Here is an 11,981-nt window from a genome sequence, read left to right as displayed (position 1 = left end):
CCACCAGCACTAACAACAGCACCGCCCGCTCCAGCACAATCAGCACCAAGAGGACCAGCAGCACCAGCAGCAGCACCACCAATACCAGCAACAGCAGAATCAGCAGCACCAGCACCATCACCAGCACCAAAAGCACCACTACCACAAAAAGCACCAGCACCAGTACCATCAGCAGCAGCAGCAGCAGCAGCAGCAGCAGCCCCAGGAGTAGCACCAGCACCACCAACAGCACCAGCACCATCAGCATCAGCAGCATCAGCAGCAGCAGCACCAGCAGTAGCACCTCCAGCACCACCACTAGTACCACCACCACCACCACTAGCACCAACAGCATCAGCGGCATCAGCACCAGAACTACCAGCACCAATAGCACCAACAGCACCGGCAGCACCAGCACCAGGACCAGCAGCACCAGCAGCACCAGAACCAGCTGCACCAGCACCAGGACCAGTAGCACCAAAAGCACCAGCACGACCTGCACCAGAACCAGCACCAGCAGACCAGCACCACCAGCACCAGCACCACCAGCACCACCACATGCTGCATCAGCAGCAGCACCACCACCAACACCAGCACCACCAGCTACACCAACAGCACCAGGAGCACCAGGACCAGCATCAGCACCACTACCAGAAGTAGCCATACCAACAGCACCAGCAGCACCAGCAGTACCAGCACCTCCAGCACCAGCACCAGCTGCATCAGCAGCACCTGCACCAGCAACCGCAACACCAGCTACACCAACAGCACCAGCAGCACCAATAGCTCCAGCATGACGAGCACCAGGACCAGCAGCACCAGCTTCACCAATTGCACCAGTATAAACAGCACTAGCACCAGCACAAGTGGCACCAGCAGCACCAGCAGCACCAGCAGCACCAGCACCAGCACAAGCTGCACCTGCTGCACCAGCACCAGCAGCACAAATAGCATCAGCACAACAAGCACCTGCACCAGCACCAGCACAATCAACAGCAGCAGAACCAGCAACTCCAGCACCAGCACCACGAACACCAACAAAGTAGCATCAGCTGCACGAGCACCAGCAACACCAGCGCCACTAGCAAGATAGCACCAGCACCACCAGCACCACTAGCACCATAGCTCCAGCTGCACCTCCACCAGCACCAGAAGCACCAATAGCACTAGCATGACCAGCACCTGCACCAGCACCAGCACAATCAACAGCAGCAGCAGCACCACCACCACCACCAGCACCACCAACACAACCACCAGCACCATCAGCAGAACCACTATCAACACCACCAGCACCACTAGCACCAACAGCACCAGCAGCACCCCCAACAGCACCAGCATTACCAGCTGTCCCAGCAGCAGCTGCATAGAGAGCAGCAGCACAACCAGCACCAGTACAATCACCAGCATCAGCAGCACCAGCAGCACCATCACCAGCACAATGATCACCAGCACAAGCAGCATCAGCGAAACCAGGACCATCACCACCAGCACCACTAGCATTACCAGCACCAGCAGCACCAGCACCACACCAGCAGCACCAGCTGCACTAGCACCAGAGCACCAATACCACCACCATGACAAGCACCTGCACCAGCACAAGCACAATCAGCAACAGCACCACCAGCACCACCAGCACCAGCACCACGAACACCAGCACAAGTAGCATCAGCTGCACCAGCAATAGCACCACCAGCACCACTAGCACCAAGAGCACCACCAGCACCACCAGCAGCATCAGTAGCACCAGGAACAGCATCACCAAAACCAACAACAACAACAGCACCAACAGCACCAACATCAGCACAAGCACCAGAAGCATCAGCATCAGCAGTACTAGCACCTCCAGCACCACTAGCACCAAGATCACCAGCAGCACCATCAGCAGCAGGACCACCGCTAGCTGCACCAATAGCAAGAGTATGACCTGAACCAGCACCATTAGAAGCAGCACCACCAACACCAGCAGCACTAGCACCACCAGCATCAGCAGAACCAGCACCAGCACCAGAAGCATCAGCTGCAACAGCACCAGCACCACCAGAACCACTAGCACTAACAGCATCAGTGGCACCAGCAACAGCACCACCAGCACCAGCTCCACCACCATCAGCAGCAGCACCAGCACTAGCAGCAGCCACACCTGTAGCAGCAACAGCAGCAGCAACAGCAGCAGCAGCACCAGCACAGGCCCACCACCACCACCACCACCAGGAGCACCAGCACCAGCACCACCAGCACCACCAGCACAAGCACAACACCAGTACCAGCAGCACCAGCTGCACCAGCACCAGCACCACGAACACCAACAAAAGTAGCATCAGCTGCACGAGCACCAGCACCACCAGCGCCACTATCACCATATCACCAGCACTGCCAGCACCATTAAGAGTATAGCACCAGCAGCACCAGCACCAGCAGAACCAATAGCACATTCACGACCAGCACCAGCAGCACCAGCTTCGCCAATTGCACCAGTATGACCAGCACTATCACCAGCACAAGTAGCACTAGCAACACCAACAGCACCAGCACCACCAGCACCACCAGCACCAGCACAAGCTGCACCTGCTGCACCAGCACCAGCAGTACCAATAGCACCAGTAGGACGAGCACCTGCACCCGGACTAACACAATCAGCACAGTGGCACCAGCACCACCAGCACCGACACCAGCAACACTAGCAGCAGCAGCAGCAACAGCAGCAGCACCAGCACCACCATCACCATTAGCACCAACAGCACCAGCAGCATCAACAGCAGCACCAGCACCCCCAGGATCACCAGCACCAGCACGAGCAGTACCAATAGCACCAACACGACCAGCTCCTGCACCTGTACTAGCACAATCAGCACCAACAGGAACAGCACCACCAGCACTAGCACTATCAGTACCACTAGCACCAACAGCACCAGAGGCACCAGGATCAGCACCACCAGTACCACTAGAACCAACAGCACCAGAAGCACCAGGATCAGCACCAGCAGCACCAGCCGCACTTGCACCAGCACCAGCAGCACAAATAGCATGAGCACGACAAGCACCTACACCAGCACCAGCACAATCAGGACCAGCAGCACCAGCACCAGCAGTACCAGGACCACGAACACCAGCACAAGTAGCATCAGCTGGACCAGTACCAACACCACCAGCACCACTAGCACCAACAGCACCAGCAGTATTAGCACCAGCACCAGCAGCACCAGCACTAGCAGCACCAATAGCACCAGCATGACCAGCACCTGCACCAGCACCAGCACCAGCACAATCAGCACCAGTAGCACCAGCACCACCACCACCAGTACCACCAACACCACCAAGGGCACCATCAGCAGAACCACTAGCAGCACCACCAGCACCACTAGCACCAACAGCACCAGCAGCACCACCAGCAGCACCAGCAGCACCAGCTGTTCCAGCACCAGCAGCATCGAAAGCACCAGCACGACCAGCAGCCGGAAAATTAGCAGCACCAGCAGCACCATCACCAGCACCATGATCACCAGCACAAGCAGCATCAGCTAAACCAGACCATCACCACCAGCACCACTAGCACCAACAGAACCAGCAGCACCAGCACCACACCAGCAGCACCAGCTGCACCAGCTGCACCAGCACCAGAGCACCACTACCACCCCCATGACAAGCACCTGCACCAGCACAAGCACAATCAGCACCAGCACCACCAGCACCACCAGCACCTGCACCACGAACACCAGCACCAGCAGCATCAGCTGCACCAGCAACAGCACCACCAGCACCAGTAGCACCACCATCACCAAATGCAGCACCAGCTGCACCACCAACGCACCAACCAGCAGCAGCACCACCAGCACGACTGGCACCAACAGTACCAGCATCCCCAGCACCACCACCATCACCAACCGCACCTCTAGCACCATCTTCACCAGCAGCAACAGCAGCTCCAGCACCAGCACCAGCAGCACCAGCAGCAGCACTAGCAGATCCTGCAGAAGCATCACCACAACCACCACCAACAGCATCACCAGCACCAGCACCAGCACCAGGAGGACCACCAGCACCAGCACCAGCACCACCAGGAGTATCAGGTCCAGCAGCCCTTCCAGCACCAGCGCCACCAGCAGCAGCAGCAGCAGATGCAGCCCTAGCACCAGCTGCACGAGCACCATAACCACAACCAACACTACCACCACCAAACACCAGCAGCAGCAGCAGCACCAGCACCACTACCATCATCACTTGCACGTCTAGCACCTACATCACCAGCAGTACCAGCAGCTCCAACATCAACATCAGCAGCACCACCAAAACCACGGACACCAGCAGCACATCCTCCTTCAGCAACACTGGCACAACACCACCATCACAGGCACCAGCACCACTACCAGAAGCACCAGCACCAGCACCACCAGCAGCACCAGCAGTATCATCACTAGCACCACCAGCACCACCACCTGCTGCATCAGCAGCACCAGCACCAGCACCAGCAGCCCCAGCTACACCTATAGCACCAGGAGCACCAGGACCAGCATCAGCAGCACAAGCTGCACCAATAGCACCAGTACGACCAGTACCAGCACCAGAACCACCAGCACCACCACAGGCTGCATCAGCAGCACCAGCACCAGCACCAGGAGCACTAACTACACCAGCAGCACCAGAAGCACCAGGAGCAGCAGCAGCAGCAGCACAAGCTGCACCAATAGCACCAGCAACCCCAGACCCACCATAACCACCATCACCACAACCAGCACCACCATCACTACCTGCAGCACCAGCAGCACCACCATCACTACCAGCAGCAGCAGCGGCAGCAGCAGGACCACCACCACCACCACCAAGACCACCATCAGCTTTGCAGCACCAGCAACACTGGCAGCACCAGCACCAACAGCACCACCAGCAGCAGCACCACTAGCACCAGCACCAGCCCCAGCACCACCACCACCAAGAACATCAGGACCAGCACCAGTTCCAGCACCAGCACCTCCACCACCACCAGCAGCAGCAGCTCTGCAGCCCTAGCAGCAGCAGCATGAGCACCAGCACCACCAGCACCATCAGCAGCAGCAGCTGCAGCCCCAGAACTGGCAGCACGAGCACCAGCACAACCAACACCACCAGCACCAGCAGCACTACCAGCACCAGCAGCACCAGCATCATCAGCAGCAGCCGCGGCAGCAGGAGCACCACCAGCAGCAGCACCAGCTCTAGCACCTCCAGAACCAGCCCCAGCAGCACCAGCAGCACCGTCACCAGCACCACCAGCACCAGCTCCAGCTGTGTCAGCAGCACCAGCACCAGAACCAGCAGCACCACTTGTTCAAACAGCAACAGCTACAGCAGCACGACTAGCATCAACAGCACCAACAGCACCAGCACCACCACCATCATCACCAGCACCTCTAGCACCTACATCACCAACAGCACCAGCAGCTACAGCACTCGCACCAGCACCACCACTAGCATGGGCACGACCAGCACCAACCCAAGCACCAGCAGCACCACCACCAGCACCACCAGAAACACCAGCACCAGCAGCACACCCAGTACCAGCAGCAGCACCACCAGCAACATCATGACCAGCAACAGCACCAACACCAGCACCAGCACCACCAGCAGCACCACACCAGCAACACCAGCACAACCAGAAACACTAGCACCAGCAGCACAACCAGCAGCAGCAGCAGCAGCACCAGCACAACTAGCACCAAGAGCACCAGCAGCACCAGCACCACCACCATCATCACCAGCACCTCTAGCACCAACATCAACAGCAGCACCAGCAGCTCCAGCACCAGCACCATCAGCACCACCATAACCATGGGCACGAGCAGCACATCCAGCCACAGCGGGAGCACCGGCACAACACCACGATCACCAGTACCAGCAACACTACCAGAAGCAGCAGCACCAGCAGCACCAGCAGCACCATCACCAGCACCACCAGCACCACTACCAGCTGCATCAGCAGCACCAGCACCAGAAGCACCAACTGCACCAGCTCCAGCACCAACAGCACCAATAGCAACAGCACGACCTGCCCCAGCTCCAGCACCAGCAGCACAAGCAGCACCAGCACCAGCACCAGCAGCAGCAGCACCAGCAGCTCCATCAGAAGCATCACCACCACAACTAACAGCACCCCAGCACCAGCACCAGCACCAGCAGCATGAGCATGACCAACACCAGCACCAGCACCAACACAGTAAGCACCACTACCACGAGCACCAGCACCAGCACCAGAAGGAGGGGCACCAACAGCACCAGCAGCAGCAGCAGTACCAGCAGCCCCATCACCAACACCACCAGCACCAGCACCAGCTGCATCAGCACACCAGCACCAGAACCAGCACCAATGCACCACCATACCACGGGCATCAGCAGCACATCCAGCCACAGCGGGAGCACCGGCACAACACAACCATCACCATCACCATCACCACCATCAGAAGCAGCAGCACCAGAAGCACCAGCAGCACCAGCAGCACCATCACGACCACCACCAGCACAACCACCTGCTGCATCAGCAGCACCAGCACCAGCACCATCAGCACCAGCTACACCAACTGCACCAGCAGCACCAGGACCAGCATCAGCAGCACAAGCTGCACCAATAGCACCAGTTCAACCAGTACCAGCACCAGAAGCACCACCACCAGCTGCATCAGCAGCACCATCACCAGCACCCCCAGCACCAGCAGCACCCAATGCACCTGCAGCACCAGTAATCCACCACCAGGACCACCAAGACCAGCAGCCCTTTTAGCACCAGCACCAGCATGAGCAGCACCAGCAGCACCAGGAGCAGCAGCACCCCTAGCACAAACAGCCCCAGCAGCAGCAACACCAGCACCAGCAGCACCACTGCTCCAGCACCAGCACCAGCAGCACCAATAGAAGCAGCACGACCAGGAGCAGCACCAGCAGCACGAGCTGCAGCACTAGCACCAGTAAGACCAGAACCTGCACCAGCACCAGCACCACTAGGAGCACCAGCAGCACCAGCAGCACCAGCACCAGCATGACCAGCACCACCACCAGCTGCATCAGCACCAGGAACAGCAGCACCAAAAGCACCAGCACGACCTGCACCAGCACCAGCCCACTAGCACCACCAGCACCAGCACCACCAGAAGCAGCACCAGCAGCACCAGCAGCAGCATCACCAGCACCATGAGCACCACCAACAGCTGCATCAACAGCACCAGCACCAGCACGTGTAGCATTAGCAACACCAACATCACCAGCAGTAGCAGGACCAGCACCAGAAGCTCAAGCTGCACCAATAGCACCAGTACGGCCAGCACAAGAACCAGCAACAGAACCATGAGAGGACCAGCATTCACAGCAGCACCAGCACCAGCACGAGAAAGACCATCATGACCAGCAGCACTTCCAGTACCAGCAACACCATGAGCCCCAGCACCAGCACCAGCAGCACCAGCAGCACCAGCAACCGCAGCCCCAGAACCAGAAGCACCATCACCAGCAGCAGCAGCACGACGACCACCACCACTACCAGCACCACCATCACCACCACAGCACCAGCAGCACCACCAGCACTACCACCAGCAGCACCGGCATTAGGACGACCACCACCACCAGCACCAGCACCACCGTCAGCATTGCAGCGCCAGCAGTGCAGGCAGCACCAGCACCAACAGCACCAACAGCACCAACACCAACAGCACCAGCACCAGCACCACCACAAGGAGCATCAGGACCTGCAGCACCTCCAACACCAGCACCTGCCAACCATCACCAGCAGCAGCAACACCAGCACCAGCACCAACACAAGCAGCAGCACCCAAAGCACCAGCAGCACCAGTAACAGCACCATCAGGACCACCAAGACCAGCAGCCCTTTTAGCATGAGCACAAGCATGAGCAACACCAGCAGCTCCAGCCTCAGCACCAGCAGCACACCTAGGAGCAACATGACCAGCACCTGCACCAGCACCAGCACAATCAGCACCACCAGAACCAGCAGCAGCAGCACCAGCATAGCAGCACCAGGACGAATAGCACCACCAGCACCAGCAGCAGCACCAGCACCACCAGCACCAGCACCACTAGCACAAACAGCACCAGCAGCACCAATAGAAGCAGCACGACCAGAACCTGCGCCAGCATGAGTATGATCAGCAGCAGCAGCCGCACCAGCACCACCAGCACCAGCAGCACAAGCAGCACCAGCTGCAGCAGCACCAGCACCAGCAGTACCAATAGCAGCAGCACGACTTGACTTGCACCATCTCCAGCACCAGAAGCACAAGTAGCACCAGCACCATCACCACCAACAGCAGCACCAGCAGCTCCAGCAGAAGCATCACGACCACCACCAACAGCACCAGCAGCACCAGCATGACCAGCACCAGCACCAGCAGCACCAATAGCACCAGCATGACCAGCACCGGCACCAGCACCAGCACAATCAGCACCAGCAGCACCGAAACCACCACCACTACCACCAGCAGCACCAGCAGCAGCAGCAGCACCAGCAGCACCATCTTCACCACCAGCACCACAGCAGCACCAGAAGCACCAGCAGATGAAGCACCACCACCACCACCAGCAGCAGCACCACAACCACCAACAAAAACAGCACCATCAGCACCATCACCAGCACCACCAGCACCACCAGCACCACCAACGCCAGCACCACCAGGACCACGAGGAGTCCCAGCTACACCAGCACCAGCAGCACCAGCACCACCAGCACTAGCCCTAGTAGCAGCAGCACCAGCACCACCAACACCACGAGCACCACCCGCACCACCTGCTTCACCAAGCACGAGCACCAGCACAAGCAACACCACCAGCACCAGCAGCACCACCACCAGCAGCAGCAGCACCAGCAGCAGCAGCAGCAGGCGTGGCAGAAGCAGCACCACCAGCAGCACCACCAGCTCTAGCACTGCCAAGACTGGCCCCAGCAGCACCAGCAGAACCATCACCAGCACCACCAACACCAGCTCCAGCTGAATCAGCAGCACAGTCACCAGAAACACCAGCACCACTAGTACAAACAGCACCAGCACCAGCAGCACCTGCTGCACGAATAGCAACAGCACGACTGCACCCGCTCCACCACCAGCACCACAAGCAGCACCAGCAGCAGCTCCACCGGCAGCAGCACCAGCAGCTCCATCAGCGTTACCACCACCAACAATAACAGCACCAGCAGCACCAGCACCAGCATCTCCAGCAGCACCAGCACCACCAGCAGCAGCACCAGCAGCATCACCACCAGCACTAACAATAGCACAACCAGCACCAGCACAATCAGCACCAGCAGCACCAGCAGCACTGGCAGCAGCACCACCAATACCAACAACAGCAAATCAGCAGCACCAGCACCAGCACCGGCACCACCAGCATTACTACCACAAACAGCGCCAGCAGCAGCACCACCAGCACCAGCAGCACAACTGCACCAGCACCAGCACCACAAGCAGCAGGACCAGCAGCTCCAGCACCAGCACCAGCAGCACCAGCAGCACCATCACCAGCACCAGTAGCATCACCACCAGCTGCATCGCAGCAGCAGCACCAGCGCCAGCAGCATCAGCTATACCAACACACCAGCAGCACCGGGACGGCCACCAACAGCACAAGTTGCTCCAATAGCACCAGACAACCAGCACCAGCACCAGCACCAAGAGCAGCACCAGCTTCACAGGCAACACCAGCACCAGCACTAAAAGGGCCATCAGGACCAGCAGGACCTCCAGTACCAGCAACACCAGCAGCCCCAGCCCCAGCAGCACGAGCAGCCCCAGTCCCAGCACCAGCAGCACCATCACCTCCAGCAGCAGCAGCAGCTCAACTACCACCACCACCGCCAGCACCACCATCACCATCTGTAGCAACAGCAGCACAACCAGCACTACCACCAGCAGCAGTGGCAGCAGCACGACCACCACCACCACCAGCACCACCGTCAGCATTGCAGCACCAGCAGCCCTAGAAGCACCAGCACCAACAGCACCTCCAGCAGCAACACAACCAGCACCAGCACCAGCACCACCACCACCAGGAGCATCAGGACCAGCGGCACTTCCAGCACCAGCACCTCAGCAGCACCAGCACCAGCACCACCAGCACCAACACCAGTACCACCACCAGCAGCACCAGCAGCATCACCACCAGCACTAAAAGCAGCACCAGCAGCACCAGCAGCAGTAGCAGCACCAGCAGCAGCACCACCAATACCAGCAACAGCAGAATCAGCAACACCTGCACAAGCACCAGCACCACCAGCACTACTACCACAAAAAGCACCAGCAGCAGCACCACCCGCACCAGGAGCACCACTGCACCAGCACCAGCACCACCAACACCAAAAGCACCAAGAGCAGCAGCAGCAGCAGCACCCGCACCAGCAGCACCACTAGCACCAAGAGCACCAGCAGCACCAGCACCAGGACCAGCAGCACCATATGCACCAGCACCAGCAGCACCAGCACCAGGACCAGCAGCACCAAAAGCACCAGCACGACCTGCACCAGAACCAGCACCAGCAGACCAACACCAACACCAGCACAAGCAGCATCAGCTGCACTAGCACCACCAGCACCAGCACCACCAACACCAGCACAAGCAGCATCAGCTGCACCAGCACCAGCAGCACCAGCAACACCATCAGCACCCCCCGCACTAGCAACACCGCAGCACCAGTTCCAGCACCACCAGGACCACCAGCTCCAGCAGCACCTCCAGCCAATGCAGCAGCAGCACCTAAAGCACCAGCACAACCAACACCAATACCAGGACCACCACCAGCAGCAGCAGCACCAGCAGGAACAGCAGCACCAACACCAGCACCAGCAGCAGCAGCAGCAGCAGCACCAGCAGCAGCACCCGCAGCACCTATAGAACGAGCACTACAGGCACCAGCACCAGCAGTACTAGCTGCACCAGCAGCAACTACACCAGCACCAGCAGGAACAGCTGCACCAGTACTAGCAACACCACAGCACCAGTACCAGCACCACCAGGACCACCAGCTCCAGCAGCACCTCCAGCCAAAGCAGCAGCAGAACCTAAAGCACCAGTACGACCAGCACCAACACCAGGACCACCAGCACCAGCAGCAGCAGCACCAGCAGGACCAGCACCAATACAAGCAGCACCAACAGCACCAGCAGTACCATCACCAGCAACAGCAGAATCAGCAGCACCAGCACCAGCACAGGCACCACCAGCACCACTACCACAAAAAGCACCAGCAGCACCAGCAGCACCAGCAGCACCACTGCACCAGCACCAGCACCACAAACAGCAGCACCAGCAGCTCCAGGAGAAGTATCACCACCACCACGAACACCACCACCACCAGCATCCCCAGGCCCAGCACCAGCAGCACCTGCATCCCCAGGCCCAGCACCAGCAGCACCATCACCTCCAGCAGCAGAAGCAGCCGGACCACCACCAGCAACAGCAGAATCAGCAGCACCAGCACCAGCACAGGGACCACCAGCACCACTACCACAAAAAGCACCAGCAGCACCACCAGCACCAGCAGCACGACTGCACCAGCACCAGCACCACAAGCAGCAGCACCAGCAGCTCCAGCAGAAGTATCACCACCACCACAAACAACACCACCACCAGCATCCCCAGGCCCAGCACCAGCAGCACCTGCAGCCCCAGACCCAGCACCAGCAGCACTATCACCTCCAGCAGCAGAAGCAGCCGGACCACCACCACCACCACTAGAAACACCAGCACCAGCAGCACAGCCAGCACCAGTGGCAGCACCAACACACCACCAGCAGCACCAGCACCAGCATCACTACCAGAAGCTGCAGCACTAGCAGCACCAGCAGCACCAGCAGCAGCACCACTCACACCAGCACGAGCAGCATCAGCACCTGTACCAGCACCAACAGCACCAGCAAAGCACCTACAGCACCACGAGCACCACCAGCAGCACCACCAACTCCAGCACCACCAGCACCAGCACCACCAGCACCAACAGCAACAGCACTGGCTGCATCAGCAGCACCAGCACCAGC

The sequence above is a fragment of the Vulpes vulpes genome, chromosome 5, assembly GCF_048418805.1.
Source record: "Vulpes vulpes isolate BD-2025 chromosome 5, VulVul3, whole genome shotgun sequence".
NCBI lineage: Eukaryota > Metazoa > Chordata > Mammalia > Carnivora > Canidae > Vulpes > Vulpes vulpes.
Note: the sequence above shows the minus strand (reverse complement) of the source record.